General features: G+C 51.8%; 1 protein-coding gene across 3 annotated transcripts in view; it reads right to left on the reverse strand.

The window, feature by feature from the left end:
• LINGO1 (leucine rich repeat and Ig domain containing 1) overlaps positions 1-12,244 on the reverse strand; it is a 443,400-nt gene that overhangs the window by 351,358 nt on the left and 79,798 nt on the right. For 2 of the 3 annotated variants that reach the window (XR_009724633.1, XM_061347698.1), the window contains one exon: positions 8,586-8,756. The gene's annotated coding sequence lies outside the window, so the exon portion shown is untranslated. Of the gene's footprint in view, positions 1-3,685; positions 3,772-8,585; positions 8,757-12,244 lie in introns of all 3 variants that reach the window. The other variant, XM_061347701.1, reaches the window with a different exon arrangement.

Consider the following 12,244-nt stretch of genomic DNA (forward strand, 5'->3'; position numbering starts at 1 on the left):
TTTCCTTTCCTGCCCTTAGACCATCACCAGCAAATATTCACAGGAACAAACCAACCCACTGATCCCCATCTCCAAACAGGAATATAGTGATCAGCTCCCTGTAATGAATACAAACCAGCCCATCTCAAGTCAAGCGTTCCTGCTGCCTCCCTCCAAACGCAACGAGACCAGGAGCACTGGAAGCCTTGCAGGAGTAATTAGACCAGTTTTTAAAGAGAAATCAGCCTGGCCTGAATATTTCATGGAAAGTAATTTTTTATAAAGCCTTTTTAAAACCCATACCCCCATCTCCTCCCTTGTGCATGCCAGGGGGCAATGAAGCAGAAAGCATGAGCATACAAACCCAAAGAAACAAACTGCCAAGCACACCCAGCTCCTGCTCCTGCTTCTTCCCCATGTTTAACATTAATGTGACATCCCAAGCTGTGTGTGCACGATGCTATTTGGAAGAGCTCTTTGACTGCTACAAAACCTCAAGTGCCTTCCAGCCTCACTACTCTGGTACCACAAATAGTCCCAATGGTCCCTGCCATGGTCCCAAGCATCCACATGGAATCACAGCACTGAAAAGCTCTCTGGAGCTGCTTGGCCACAGTGGTGGCAGCCAGGTTCGTAGCAAGAGCAAGCAGCTGCGTGCATGGTGCCATCCTTGGGCTGCACAGCCTGAATGCTCATTAGCACTTTGCACAATTAATATTCATTCTTGCAAATGTGCTACCAAAAAGCTATGAAGCAACAAAGACCTCTTTCTGTTAATGGCTTCATCGACCTGCAGAGAAAGACGCTTTGAAAGAAATCTGGTTTCATCTAGAAAGTGGGAACCAGGTAAGGAAAGGGAATTTAAGGCTTTTCTTGACCCTGCTGGGGAAAGGAGCAGACCTTCTGAAATAGCACCTACCAGAACAGGCCACAGACAGCTCTCCCTCCATTGCATTCCTTCTCTCACACCCCTTCCAGCCACCCTGCACATAACCACAGCTTTTGGGCCAGCCAAAGACAAGAGTGTCCCGAGTATCCCCAGTGTCCCATGCAACCTCCCTGGGAGCAACCCCAACCCTGCTGCTACTCCTACCTGAAACCCTCTCATCTGGTCCCTTCAGGAGCTCCTGGGCTGGGTCTCCTGCCTCATGGGCAGCCTGGCTCTGGTGCATTGATTTCCCTTGCTCAGAGCTAGGAGGTTGCTCAGCACAATGAAGTTATCAGGGGAGGCAATGCTTTCCACCTGACAACTTGTATTGCTCCTGCTCAAACAAGTGCTGACTGCACAGTGCAGCCCGCTCCCAGGACAGACACCTTCTGGTAAGTGAGCTGCCTTCCCATTCCTCCCCTCTCCAGCCCCTTGCCCTCATCCCTCCTGCATCCCCAGGTCAACCACATCCTCCTCCCTGCTCCAGGCCACTCTCACCCTGGCCCATTGCAGCATAAGATGAGGAGCTTGGGTGCCCCTGGTCACATTTGTAGGCTTTTGACATAACCCTGATGCTGAAAACTTGCTTTTAGGATGTGAAAATCCAAGACATTCCTGTGACACAAGGCCTTGATGGAAAACCTGACCTATTGCAAGTGTGATTGCATCACCAGAGCTAGCGACACCAGACAGGAGAGGGACGACTTTTTTGGGAGCGTTTATGGCACATGCATTCAGAGAGGAAGAGACACGTCCCTCAGAAACCACATCAGTTCAAAGAGTCGCTCGGTTTAAACACTAAAAACTCATGCAGTAAAAATCCACTCGGGTTGAGCCCTGCCTCAGAACTAAATAAAACCTCTGCCCACATTATCCAAGGTTCACGGTCTCCTTGGGGAGAGGACTTACATGTGCTGGATGCTTAGGCCTAGATGTCCCTGTCCCCCCCAGCACTGCATCCTGCTTCACTGCTTTTGAGCAGGACAAGGAGCTGTGTACTGACCTTGGGGTGTTCAGGACCATCATCAGCATCACATGCTGCCCATCATTACACTCCATAGCACCCAGCTGCCCTGGTCTTGCACTAGTTAGTGGAGATACCAGGCTGAAACAAACTACACCACCACCACCCCTCCATCATCCCAAATTTCCTAGGAAATCACTCTTTCTCAAAGGGAAAAGCTCAAGGGAACCTGAAACCACCTCATTTTATAAATACTGCTCCTAGCAAAAATCCTCAACTTTTGCAAATGCCACCCTGGAAGAAAATAGCCAAATCTGAACCAAACCAGATGGCTCTCAGCACTTGTTTGTTCAGGGAGGACTCAAACCAGCACAATCATTTCCCAGCTGAATTCTGTTTTAATAGAAGGCCGCTAAGAATAAATGCATTGCAGGGCTTGCTGCTGAGAAGGTGTGAAGACAGAAAACTGCTATCGCCGTGGTGTGTCCACCCGCTCCATCAGCCCTGACACAGAGGGAACTCCTGTGACCAAGCATCCTTCACACACAGCTTTTCTCAAGGACAGGAACAGGGAGGGATGAGTGCCTCCATCCATTTCCTGCTTACCATAATGTGGGAAACGGCAACAAGAAGCTAGAAATGCCCCTATGCAAAGCTGGAAATAGCTCTCAAACAGCCCCTCGCATGCAGGAGCGAGAGGCAAGGTGAGGACAGGCCCCTTTTCTGCATGCAGCAGGTTGCGCCTCTGCAGCCTGCTCTTTGCTTTGAGCAAAGAACATGATGGAAAAGGGAAATTGCATATCTGTCTGCACGTGTCAGGGTGAAAGCCATCTCTGCCTCATTCGGTTTTGATTCCCTTTCTTCTCAAGCAGGCACGGGACATGCCTGCCCCAAGCAGAGGTGTCCTCCCTGCAGCACCACTCCTGTGGAGCAGAGATCACAGCACACCCCATCATCTCATACCAACTGGGACAACATCCAACTTGAACAATTCCCCCCAGCTCTGGCACATAGGAGATACTTGAATCACCCCAAGTTGTTTTTTCCCATTAGGAAGCTGAATTCTGCTCGAGATGCCTTTTTTCCTCTCTCAAGGACTGACACCCTGGGAACTGCCTCAGCCCAGTCAGCTCTGATGTTTGCGGTCTCACGCATCGCCTGCATCAAACTGACAGTTCACAGATTCCATGTGAGGATTTGTATGTACAGTACAAGCTGGAACCTGCTCCTGTTTCTTTTAACTGTTCCAGCAAAGGCACTGGAAGGAGGTTGGGTCAGTGCGGAGAGCATGGGTGCTGTGACACAGTAATAGAGACATCTGAAAGCACTGCCTTTTGAGGACCCTCTTGCCTGCCCTCTCCTGGAGGATGAAACCCTTTCTGCCCAGCATTCCCCAGGCTGCAGTGTTCAGATACCCGTGGTTCTCCCTATGCAGGCAGCGTTTGCCCCTCACCATGTAACACAAAACAGAGCAAAGCCACCCACTGAAGCAGAGCAGTACAATCCTATGACAAAGCCCTTCTTTCTCAACTGTGCCACTGTCCAAATACTCATGTTGGATGTTTCGTGGTAAAACCCTCCCCCGTGCACGGCATTTCCTACCTGTTCCAGACACAGAACAGATCCTGGTTGAAAGCCTCATTGCCTCATGCCCCAGGAGGGCTGGGTAGCAGCCCTGAACTACAGGGGGGAGAAGGCATTTCCACCACACTTATGGCAGCAGGAACCATTCCAGTCCCAGACTCAGCATGACAGAGGTAGCGAGTGTCACATGCTCAGCAATACAACAGTGCCCGAGCTCGTGTGCCACCTACCCAGGTCAGATGAAGGCAGGATGCTGGGCAGTCGGATGCCAGGGGCACGCTGGGCTTTGGCCTCTCCTCTGCTTTCCACTCATGCACTGTGGGCAAAACGATACCACAGTTAGGGCTTCAAACCTGGCGTGTGAGAGGCTAACAGGAGGAGAAAGTGAGGAGCTGGGAAGGCTTTTCCCCTCTCCCTCCCAGCTCAGCTTAATCTTCATCTGAGCTGGTATTTAAACAGCTTTAAATCAGGCTGCAACAGACAGAAAAACACAACTACCAAAATTTAGTGGACTTGCTGCTGAAAGGCCCAGAATGAACTGCTTAACAGAAGCCATTTTCCCATGGAAATAGAGCAGGGTTGTACTTAGCAGAGCATTGATCTGCTGACAGCTACCGGGACAGATCTGGGCCAGAGCACTTGGGAATCATTTGCAGTGATCTCTCAAGAAACACATGCATGCAAAAGCCCTCTGAAAGCACACTGCTGTAGAACAGTGCTGTGACTGCAAGGCCAGATAGCACTCACTGGCCAGCATGGACTCGCACTGCCCTCAGTAAGCATCCCTGGGCAGGCAGCTCAGCCTCCTGGGTGCATCCCCATACCCAGCCTTGGTGGCTTCAGGTTCTACCAAGCACATAAATGCATCACACAGGACAGGAACTGCAAAGCACCAGAACTGCAGCAGGGTCTCACAGCTCGGGACCACATCAATGGGGGACACACTATGCCATGGACATGGGGTGTTTGGGGGTCCTTCCACAGATGCGCTGGGATGTGGAGATGCTGTATTACAGCCAAGGTCAGCCCAAAACACTGTCCAGGACAAAGCACAGTCACACATCCCTGGGGAAAACCGGTTGGGTCCTGATGGATGCAAGGAGCTCCAGAACAGCCAGGCAGGTTCTGGAAAGGGGGTACCATGGCTGTGACCATGTTTAGAAAGAGAAGCGTCCCACATTCCCCTTTTATATTGCCAGAACCCATTTTCCACCAGGATTTTCACTGTTTCAGGGACGAAGTCAAAGCAGGGGACATATTCCCCTCATTATTAATTATTTCTCCAAATCCCGAGTAGCTCCACAAGCACAGAGGAGCCTCAGGAGACAGGAACACTGCTGTGGGCCTCTGCCTGCCCTTCTCAGCACAGGGACACAGCACTGGGCTGACCAGAAGCCTCTCTCCTCCTCTTCCAAAGCAGTTATCATGATATAACCCCAGGAAAGCAGAACCAGCTCATTCCCAGAGGTGTCAAGAGCCCTTGGCACTCACTGCCCCCAGCCCTTGGCTATTTCTCACCCTCACAGTCTCCACCACAGCAGCAGGGAAAAGATGACTTGGAGCACACAAAGAGGGCAGAGGCAAAGGGGGATGCAGTGCTCTCTCCACCCAAGCTACCCCCTTACACACAGAGCTTCTGCACAGACCGGATCTTACAATGCCAGTTCTTGGTTCATTGCTTGTTGTGGGGGTTTTTATTCCCATTCTCTGAGTTCATATGGGGGCTGCAGTCAATACTTCGATCTTACAACAGTCCCCAAAGCGACCAAAATAAACCTTCCAGGTAAAAACCCATGCTTTAGGGGAACACAATCTGCCCAACATGCCCATCGTGCTTCCAAGGACACCGGAGGTCCTAACACTGCTCAAGAGCCTGCAGAAAGCATGGAAAGAAACAGCAAACAACTTACTTGGTTTATTTCCTCATTTCTGCTTTCACAGATCCCTTCTTTTAAAAGACTAAAACCACATTTATGAGTTTAACATACTCAGATGGATCAAAAGCTGTTTAACTGGGAAGGAAAACAACTCTCCCACCCCAAACCTCTTCTGGGCTGGGACCTGCTTTTCAATCTTCCACCCACAGCAAATACTACAAATCCCTTTTTAAGCTGAAAAGCAGCGACAGGACCTATTGTGGGGGGGAGTGTTGGTCCCCCACTCCTCCATCACTACCCCCAGCATCCCTTACCCAGACAGAAGAAGGGACACCAAGGCTGAGAGCCAGGGGACCATAAAGGCATCTGTGTGTAGGGAGAGCATCCAGGGAGGACAGAAAAGATAAGCCTTCCTTCCTTCCTCCTCCATCAGCAGCTTTCCACAAGGAGGATCAATGCAGCCCACTGTAACTGCACCGTTGATCCATTTTTAATTAATGAAAGAAAAAACTAATCATTGAATTAAACTTCTCATTACTCCAGCTGAATATCCACTAAGTAAATTTAATTACTGTATGAATTGGGTTTCTCCCTGTTTCATTAGCTACTGATAAAGATTGGGAGGGGGGGAAGAAAGAGAGATGAAAACAGAGAAAGATAATGGAAGATGGGAATATTACATGCAAAAGCAGAGGTAAACGATTCAGCAGGTTTCAGGGGCTTTCGCTAAGGGCCTGGGGAAAGACCCTTCCAAGGAGGCTGGAGGGATCCCCCGTGGGATAACCCCCTCCTCTAACCCAGCATCTTCCACACCACATGTGGGAATGCACAGCCCCATAAGCAGCGCCTCCATGCATCTACCCCACATCCCAGAAGCTGATCCCTGGCTCCAGAGCTGGGCTGCAGCACACTGCAAGGACTCCTTAGGCATGGAGACCACAGGGACCACCCTCTCACCATCACACCCTGGGTCCACAGCCACCAGCAAACCAGCAGGCACAAGTGGCTCCCCTTCAAATGAGGGCAGACACTGACTTCAGATCCGCAGCAACCCTGCATCCCCTCTGATCTCGCACAGCTCTCAGCAGCCTGTTTCTGCTTGTGCAACAAAGGCAGCATCCCTGTAACGCTCCAGCAGGGAGGCAGTGCTGACAAAAGCAGGGGAGCACACGAGGATGGCTATCAAACACCTGCTGTCCCACCGCACACCGAGGCATCCTCCTGGTACTCACTGTATTTTAAGGCTCTCTGCTGCAGTGGGAGCCCTGCACGCCCAGGCTGCTGGGAGCCAGGATGCGCCAGCAGCACGCTCCTCCCAGGGAGCCGGTGGTGGATGCATTCCTGCAGCACAGATTGTGTTTATGGCACGATTCTGGGTCTCTCCTACTCTCCCCACTACGACTCAGCCCTTCAATCCTCCTTCCTGGTGAAGGGCATGAGCCATCGCGGGGCAGGTACAGCCCCACGCCAGGGAGGAGACTGGCAGCCCCTGCCGAGCACAGCATCTCCCTTCCAGCACATGCCTCCACAGCCAGCACTTGTATGTGACAGCTGATAAAGTCACATTTGGGATAAGCTGGGGGTGGAGAGGGTGTAGTAAATGGAAAGTGCAGCCTCTTTCTCTAGGTAGCTTTCAACTGAGGTGAGGGCATGGTGGAAGGGCTATCCTGCTGCTCACAGGGATGGGATTTGGCACGTATGGTCAGATAGAACAAGAGGAACCGGCCTCAAGCTGCACCAGGGCAGGTTTAGATGGAGCTGAGGAACAATTCCTGCCCCAGAGGTGCTCAGGCATTGGAACAGGCTGCCCAGGGCAGGGCTGCAGGCACCGTCCCTGCAAGTGTTCACACGGCGTGGAGACGAGGCCTCAGTGCCATGGATTAGTGGTGGCCTTGGCAATGCTGGGGAATGGTTGGACTGGAGGAGCTCAAAGGGCTTTTCCAACCCGGCTGATTCAATGTCTCATCCCTGTCAAAGGGTGGCCAAAAGGAGCCTGCGCAGACTTCTTCTGCAGCCCCACAGGTAGGATCTTGTTCACCACGAGGCACAGTCCCTCTGCCTCACATTGGCAGCTCGTGGCCCTCAGTGCCCAAAGTGCTGCACTTGTGCACATTGTGGTGCTGCTGGGATAGGAGGTTGTCATTCCCATACCTTTGCTACACCTGACTCCAAACAGAGCTGAGATGTCTGAACCTATCCCTTCATGCTTTGGCCACACAAACCAGAAGGCCCCTTCAGCATCACGTTTATTCCTCCCCTCAAACTGCACTCTGAAATAGGGGTCAGGGAAAGCACCAATATAACAGGCAGAAATGCTGCTCTACAGGAAGCAAATGGGGCTGAGTGGACACCCCACAGCAGCCAGGACACAGCAGGGTAGCAATGGCCACCATCACAGCCTCAAGGCTCCATCGCATCCCTGGGATGCTCAGCACAGCATGCTCTCCTCTCAGCACAAGCTTTCTGCTGTAGCTAAAATTAGCTCCCGCAGCCTCTCCTGCCATCCCTGAAGTCACTGGTACAACATGTTCTGCCACCACAGGCTCTTCCCAAGCTCTCACTCAAAAAACCCCCAACAATGTGTACTACATCCCTTGCATGCAGGTTTTGCAGCCATCACCTCCCTGCTCCCTGCCCTGAGGGCAAAGCTCCCTGCTTTGCAACCCTGGTGTAAAACACTTTCCACCATCCTCCAACCCCAACAGCAGCTTATTCTGAGGATAAAGGCTGGGAAAACAGGAGGGTCAGGGCTTGGTTCCTTCTTTTGGTGGCCAAATGGCGATAATAAAGGAATTCAGGTTGAACAAAGTGGGCTTTTTTTATTCTTTGCCGTATTTTAAACCCCCAGTAATAACGTGGGGCTGAATGAAGCATCTTGTTTGGTCTGAAGTGAAGCTTTCATTTTGTTTGTAGGTGGCTTCCCCCCCCACACTGAAAAAAAGCCTCCTAGAAAAAACTCAAAACCGAAATGTCATCTCGGAACAGATGGCTGAAAGGTTTCATTTGGAAAATGTCAAAATCAAACTTTTCAGTGTTTCACTTTTTTTTCCCCCAGCCAAAACCACTTGCTAAATACAACCTGAATTCGTGAGCTGCTTCTGTTGACTGAAACCTCAATTATTTGGTGCATAAGCTGCTCGCTCGGAGCCCGTTTCTCACGCCTGCTGCGGCGAGGAGATGCACGTGGAGCAGCCAGGGAAGCAAATCCTGGTCCTTCTCCATAAGGAAGGAAAGCAGAAGCCCGGGGACTCACCGTGGCAGCAGAGCTCTGCAGCTTCGTTCCGGGTGCTGGAGGGGCTCCCTGTGCAGCAGAGGAAGAGTGGGGTGCTGCAGCCCCAGGCGGGATGGACAGCGTGGTCCTGCCTGTCTCATGGGACCCACAGCGCAGCAGCGGGGCACCTCGCTCAGCCCTGGACACGCAGCCCTGCAAGGGGAAGATGGGGAGAGCATGAGAAGGTGCTGAAGGGAGAAACATGCAATTGGGGCAGAAGAAGGAGGTGCTGGGGGCTGAGACCAAGCAGAGTTAAGGGACTGGGGCAGGGTGGTGGCAGCAAGAAGCCCTGGCTGGTGTCAGGTCTGTTCCCTGGCTCCACTCTCTCCACCGTGCAGTCGTTTCCATTGCGTCTTGCCCTGCTCAAGGTGCACTCGCCCATCTGTTTGCTAGCACAGGGGTTTCCATGCCAGTGGCCACACAGGAGAAGCAGGACTCCTGAAGGATCACAACAGCAGCAAACACAAGCCAAGGGACCATCTCCGGAAGGGGTTGCTCACTCCTCTCCACACACAGCCATTGATCATTGCAACTAGGCCATGGTAGCACCAACAGTCATCAAGGAAAGCTTTACCCACCTGACCTCTCTTGCTCAAGGAGAGGTGATGTTTATCCCCGAGCTGGTCAAAATCAGACCCTCGGGACAAGGTCTAACCATCATCCCTACACCCTACATGCCTGTGCCCTAGGTGGGTGTCTAGGTGATGTTGTAACACTGGGAGGGCAGTGAAACCACTGAACCACACACAAGGCTCCCACTTTCACCAAGCAGGAATCAGGTTTTGATTGCAATGTTCACAGCCCAAGAGTTTTCAAGCACAACCAAAGCCCAGCAGCCCCAGATTCTGGCTTGGATTCAGGGCCTCAGCACACAGGAAGGAAATGGAAATACACAAGACTTGCTATTGCTCCCCAAAGAGCTGCAAGATTCCCAGGTGCACCAGCAGAGAAGCAAAACAGGCCAAAATCAGGAGGGCATTCCCGAGAAACCAACCCCAACCTTGAATCCAGCCCAAAGTCATGGGTATAAAAACGTGGTTTATGTTCCACAAGAAGCCAGGTAAGGAAATCACACAGCACAAAATGCTATGAAAAACAGAGCTGACACCTAAACACCAAACCCAGCTCGGGTTAGAAACTTCATTTCTTTCCCCCTTTTGCCTGTGGCTCAGTTCAGGGGCAGCAGCACCAGGATGCTGCAGGAGCATCACCCTTCCAGCATGAGCATGCACCACAATGCCAAGGCTGGTGTCAGGAAACCTGTTTCCAGGAGATCACTAGCCCGATTGCTAGATGAAAGAGGATTAGATGAAGCTTAGACTAAGCATCTCAACAGTATCAACCCGTAAGATGATGCTCAGCCGCTGCTACTGCTAAGGTAACATGGAGACAGATCTATCTGCTAGGAGAGAAAAGCCTTACTTCAGAGAGCCCTCCTCAGCATGGAGAGGGGGCTTTGCCAGGTCCTCAGCATGTCCGCAGGGCAGACCAGGCCGGATGGGATCACATGGAATAAGAGGCAGACCTGCTCCAAACTCAAGCCTCCTCCAAGCTCAGGGGGTGGCAAGAGGAAATTAAGCCCATCTGGTCCTGAAAACATTGTGCTATAGAGAGGTGAGGAGGCTGCAAACCTGAGCACTAAGGAAAGCAAAAGCACCAGAGCCAGCCAGCGAGCTGCCCATCAGGGAAGGGATGCTGTGTCTCAGGCTCTCTATTGCAACGAGTGATCAGCCAGCACTAAAAACAGCCAGTTTGGGTGTATTTAATAGAAAATATCTCCCTTTTCCCTCTCCGAGCCCACTTTTCATTTTAAGCATCTCCTCACTTTTTTCCCCTCTCCCCAGTCCAGACTCTGCTGTCAAGCCCAAACACTCACTGCATTTCTGCCATATGCATCAAATGAATCATTCAGAACCAAACTGAAGCTTTGTGTTTTCCCCTTCTCCCTCGAAGGGAGGATGCTAAACCATGGAGCCTGGAAATCCATTTGTTGCCCTGTTCCTACTAAAAGCCAAGGCAGCAGAGGGTTAGTGGGGAGCAGAAACATGGGAGGTAGCAGCCAAGGGGACGGATGTAACAAGGGAGCAGAATGGGATCTGGCATGGGGAGACAGGGAGCTTTAGGAGCGGGTCCTGAGCATCACTCAGGTTTACCTAGGACCAGGCCAGCAAAGGAGGCAAATCCACCATCATGAACAGGGCAGGAGGGCCTGATCCCTCATGCTTGCAAGGAATGGAAACTGAGATTTAGCCAAGAGTATTTATGAGTCCTGAGGAAAAGAAAGCCATGCCACAGGGAATAATGGGGCTTTCTTGTGGCTGGCAGCTGAGTGGAATAAATCTATCCACTGGGCATAAATTGCTTAAGCAAAAAATACCTCTCAACTTGAATACTTTGCAAGAAAAATAGCAACAAAAAAAGGAAAGAAAACTCTGAGCCTTCATCATTTCTCCCCTAAAGGTCAGAGCTGTTACTTTCCTCTGCGAGGGAGAAAAAACCACCTTTCACAGCCAAAAGCAGTGAAACATTTGGGGAGTGCCTCACTGCCTGGACTTCACCTGCCTGCCTGGGTTAGCCTAAATCTTTCTATTTAATAGGGAGTTATCATTCAAAAGCAAGCTGTGGGATGCTGGGGCAGAGGGGCAGCCTGGTGTGAGGAGCAGCACAGTGCTTCAGTGACAGGCTGAGATGCAGCAAGATCCCCAAGCCATGCTGGGAGCATCTGACCCCAAGATCCTGCTGCTGTTTCTGGCTGACTCCATCTCCAGGAGCAGACCTGGCTGTGGTACCCAGCAGGGATGGAGCAGAGGTACCACAGGGGCAAGGCAGACATCAGCCCCTGGGGCTACAGCAGACAAGGACAGCAGCCTTGAGAGCAAAGCATCTAGAGCCTCTTTGGTTGTTATGCAGAGGCTGAGCTAAGGTTGCTGCTTTAGTGCACTGCAGGCACTAAATTAAGGGGACATTTACAACCCACAATGCAGAGAAGCAGCTGCTAAAGGTGGCCACGGTGAGCGACTTTCACCTCTGGGTGAAAGACTCAGTGAAATCTCACCCATGAAGGATCCAGATGGGAAAACAAGTCTTTCTTCCTTTCACCTACTGCCCTGCAGGTGGTAGCAATGCCAGCACACTTCTGGGCACACTGGGCAAGGGGGGGGACCAGTAGCAACCCACTCGACTGTGTCAGACAGCACGTCCAATACTGCCCTGTTTGGAGAGGATGCAAAGCCCATGGGATACTGAAGTTCGGTCCAACCAGCAGAGTCCTTGTGCCACAAGCTGCACCTCCACCACCAGCCCAGCACTCAGATGGAGCAACCCAAGGGATCTGCTCCCCAGAAGTGAAGCTCCCCCAGATGATGCCGTGCCCAGGCTCCACAGCACAGACCAGCAAGGCAGAGTCTAGAGCATCAAGCCTGATGGCAAAACAAGCTCCGGTGCCAGCTCAGCTTTCTGCACAGCCCTTGTTAGCCAAGGGGGATGCAAAGGCCAAAAAGGGGTCACACAGGGTGAGAGAGCTCCTGTGGGAACAGCCAGCACTGCTCCCTTCCTGCTCCACAGTCATGCCAAGCCCAGCACACCAGGGCTTCCCACCCAGCACTGCTCCTTCCTCCCCTCCTTGCCCAACAGGAACAGCC

Source organism: Neopsephotus bourkii, unplaced genomic scaffold, assembly GCF_033783945.1.
Source record: "Neopsephotus bourkii isolate Nb327-2 ecotype Australia unplaced genomic scaffold, CSIRO-AGI_Nbou_v1 NB_318, whole genome shotgun sequence".
Classification (NCBI taxonomy): domain Eukaryota; kingdom Metazoa; phylum Chordata; class Aves; order Psittaciformes; family Psittacidae; genus Neopsephotus; species Neopsephotus bourkii.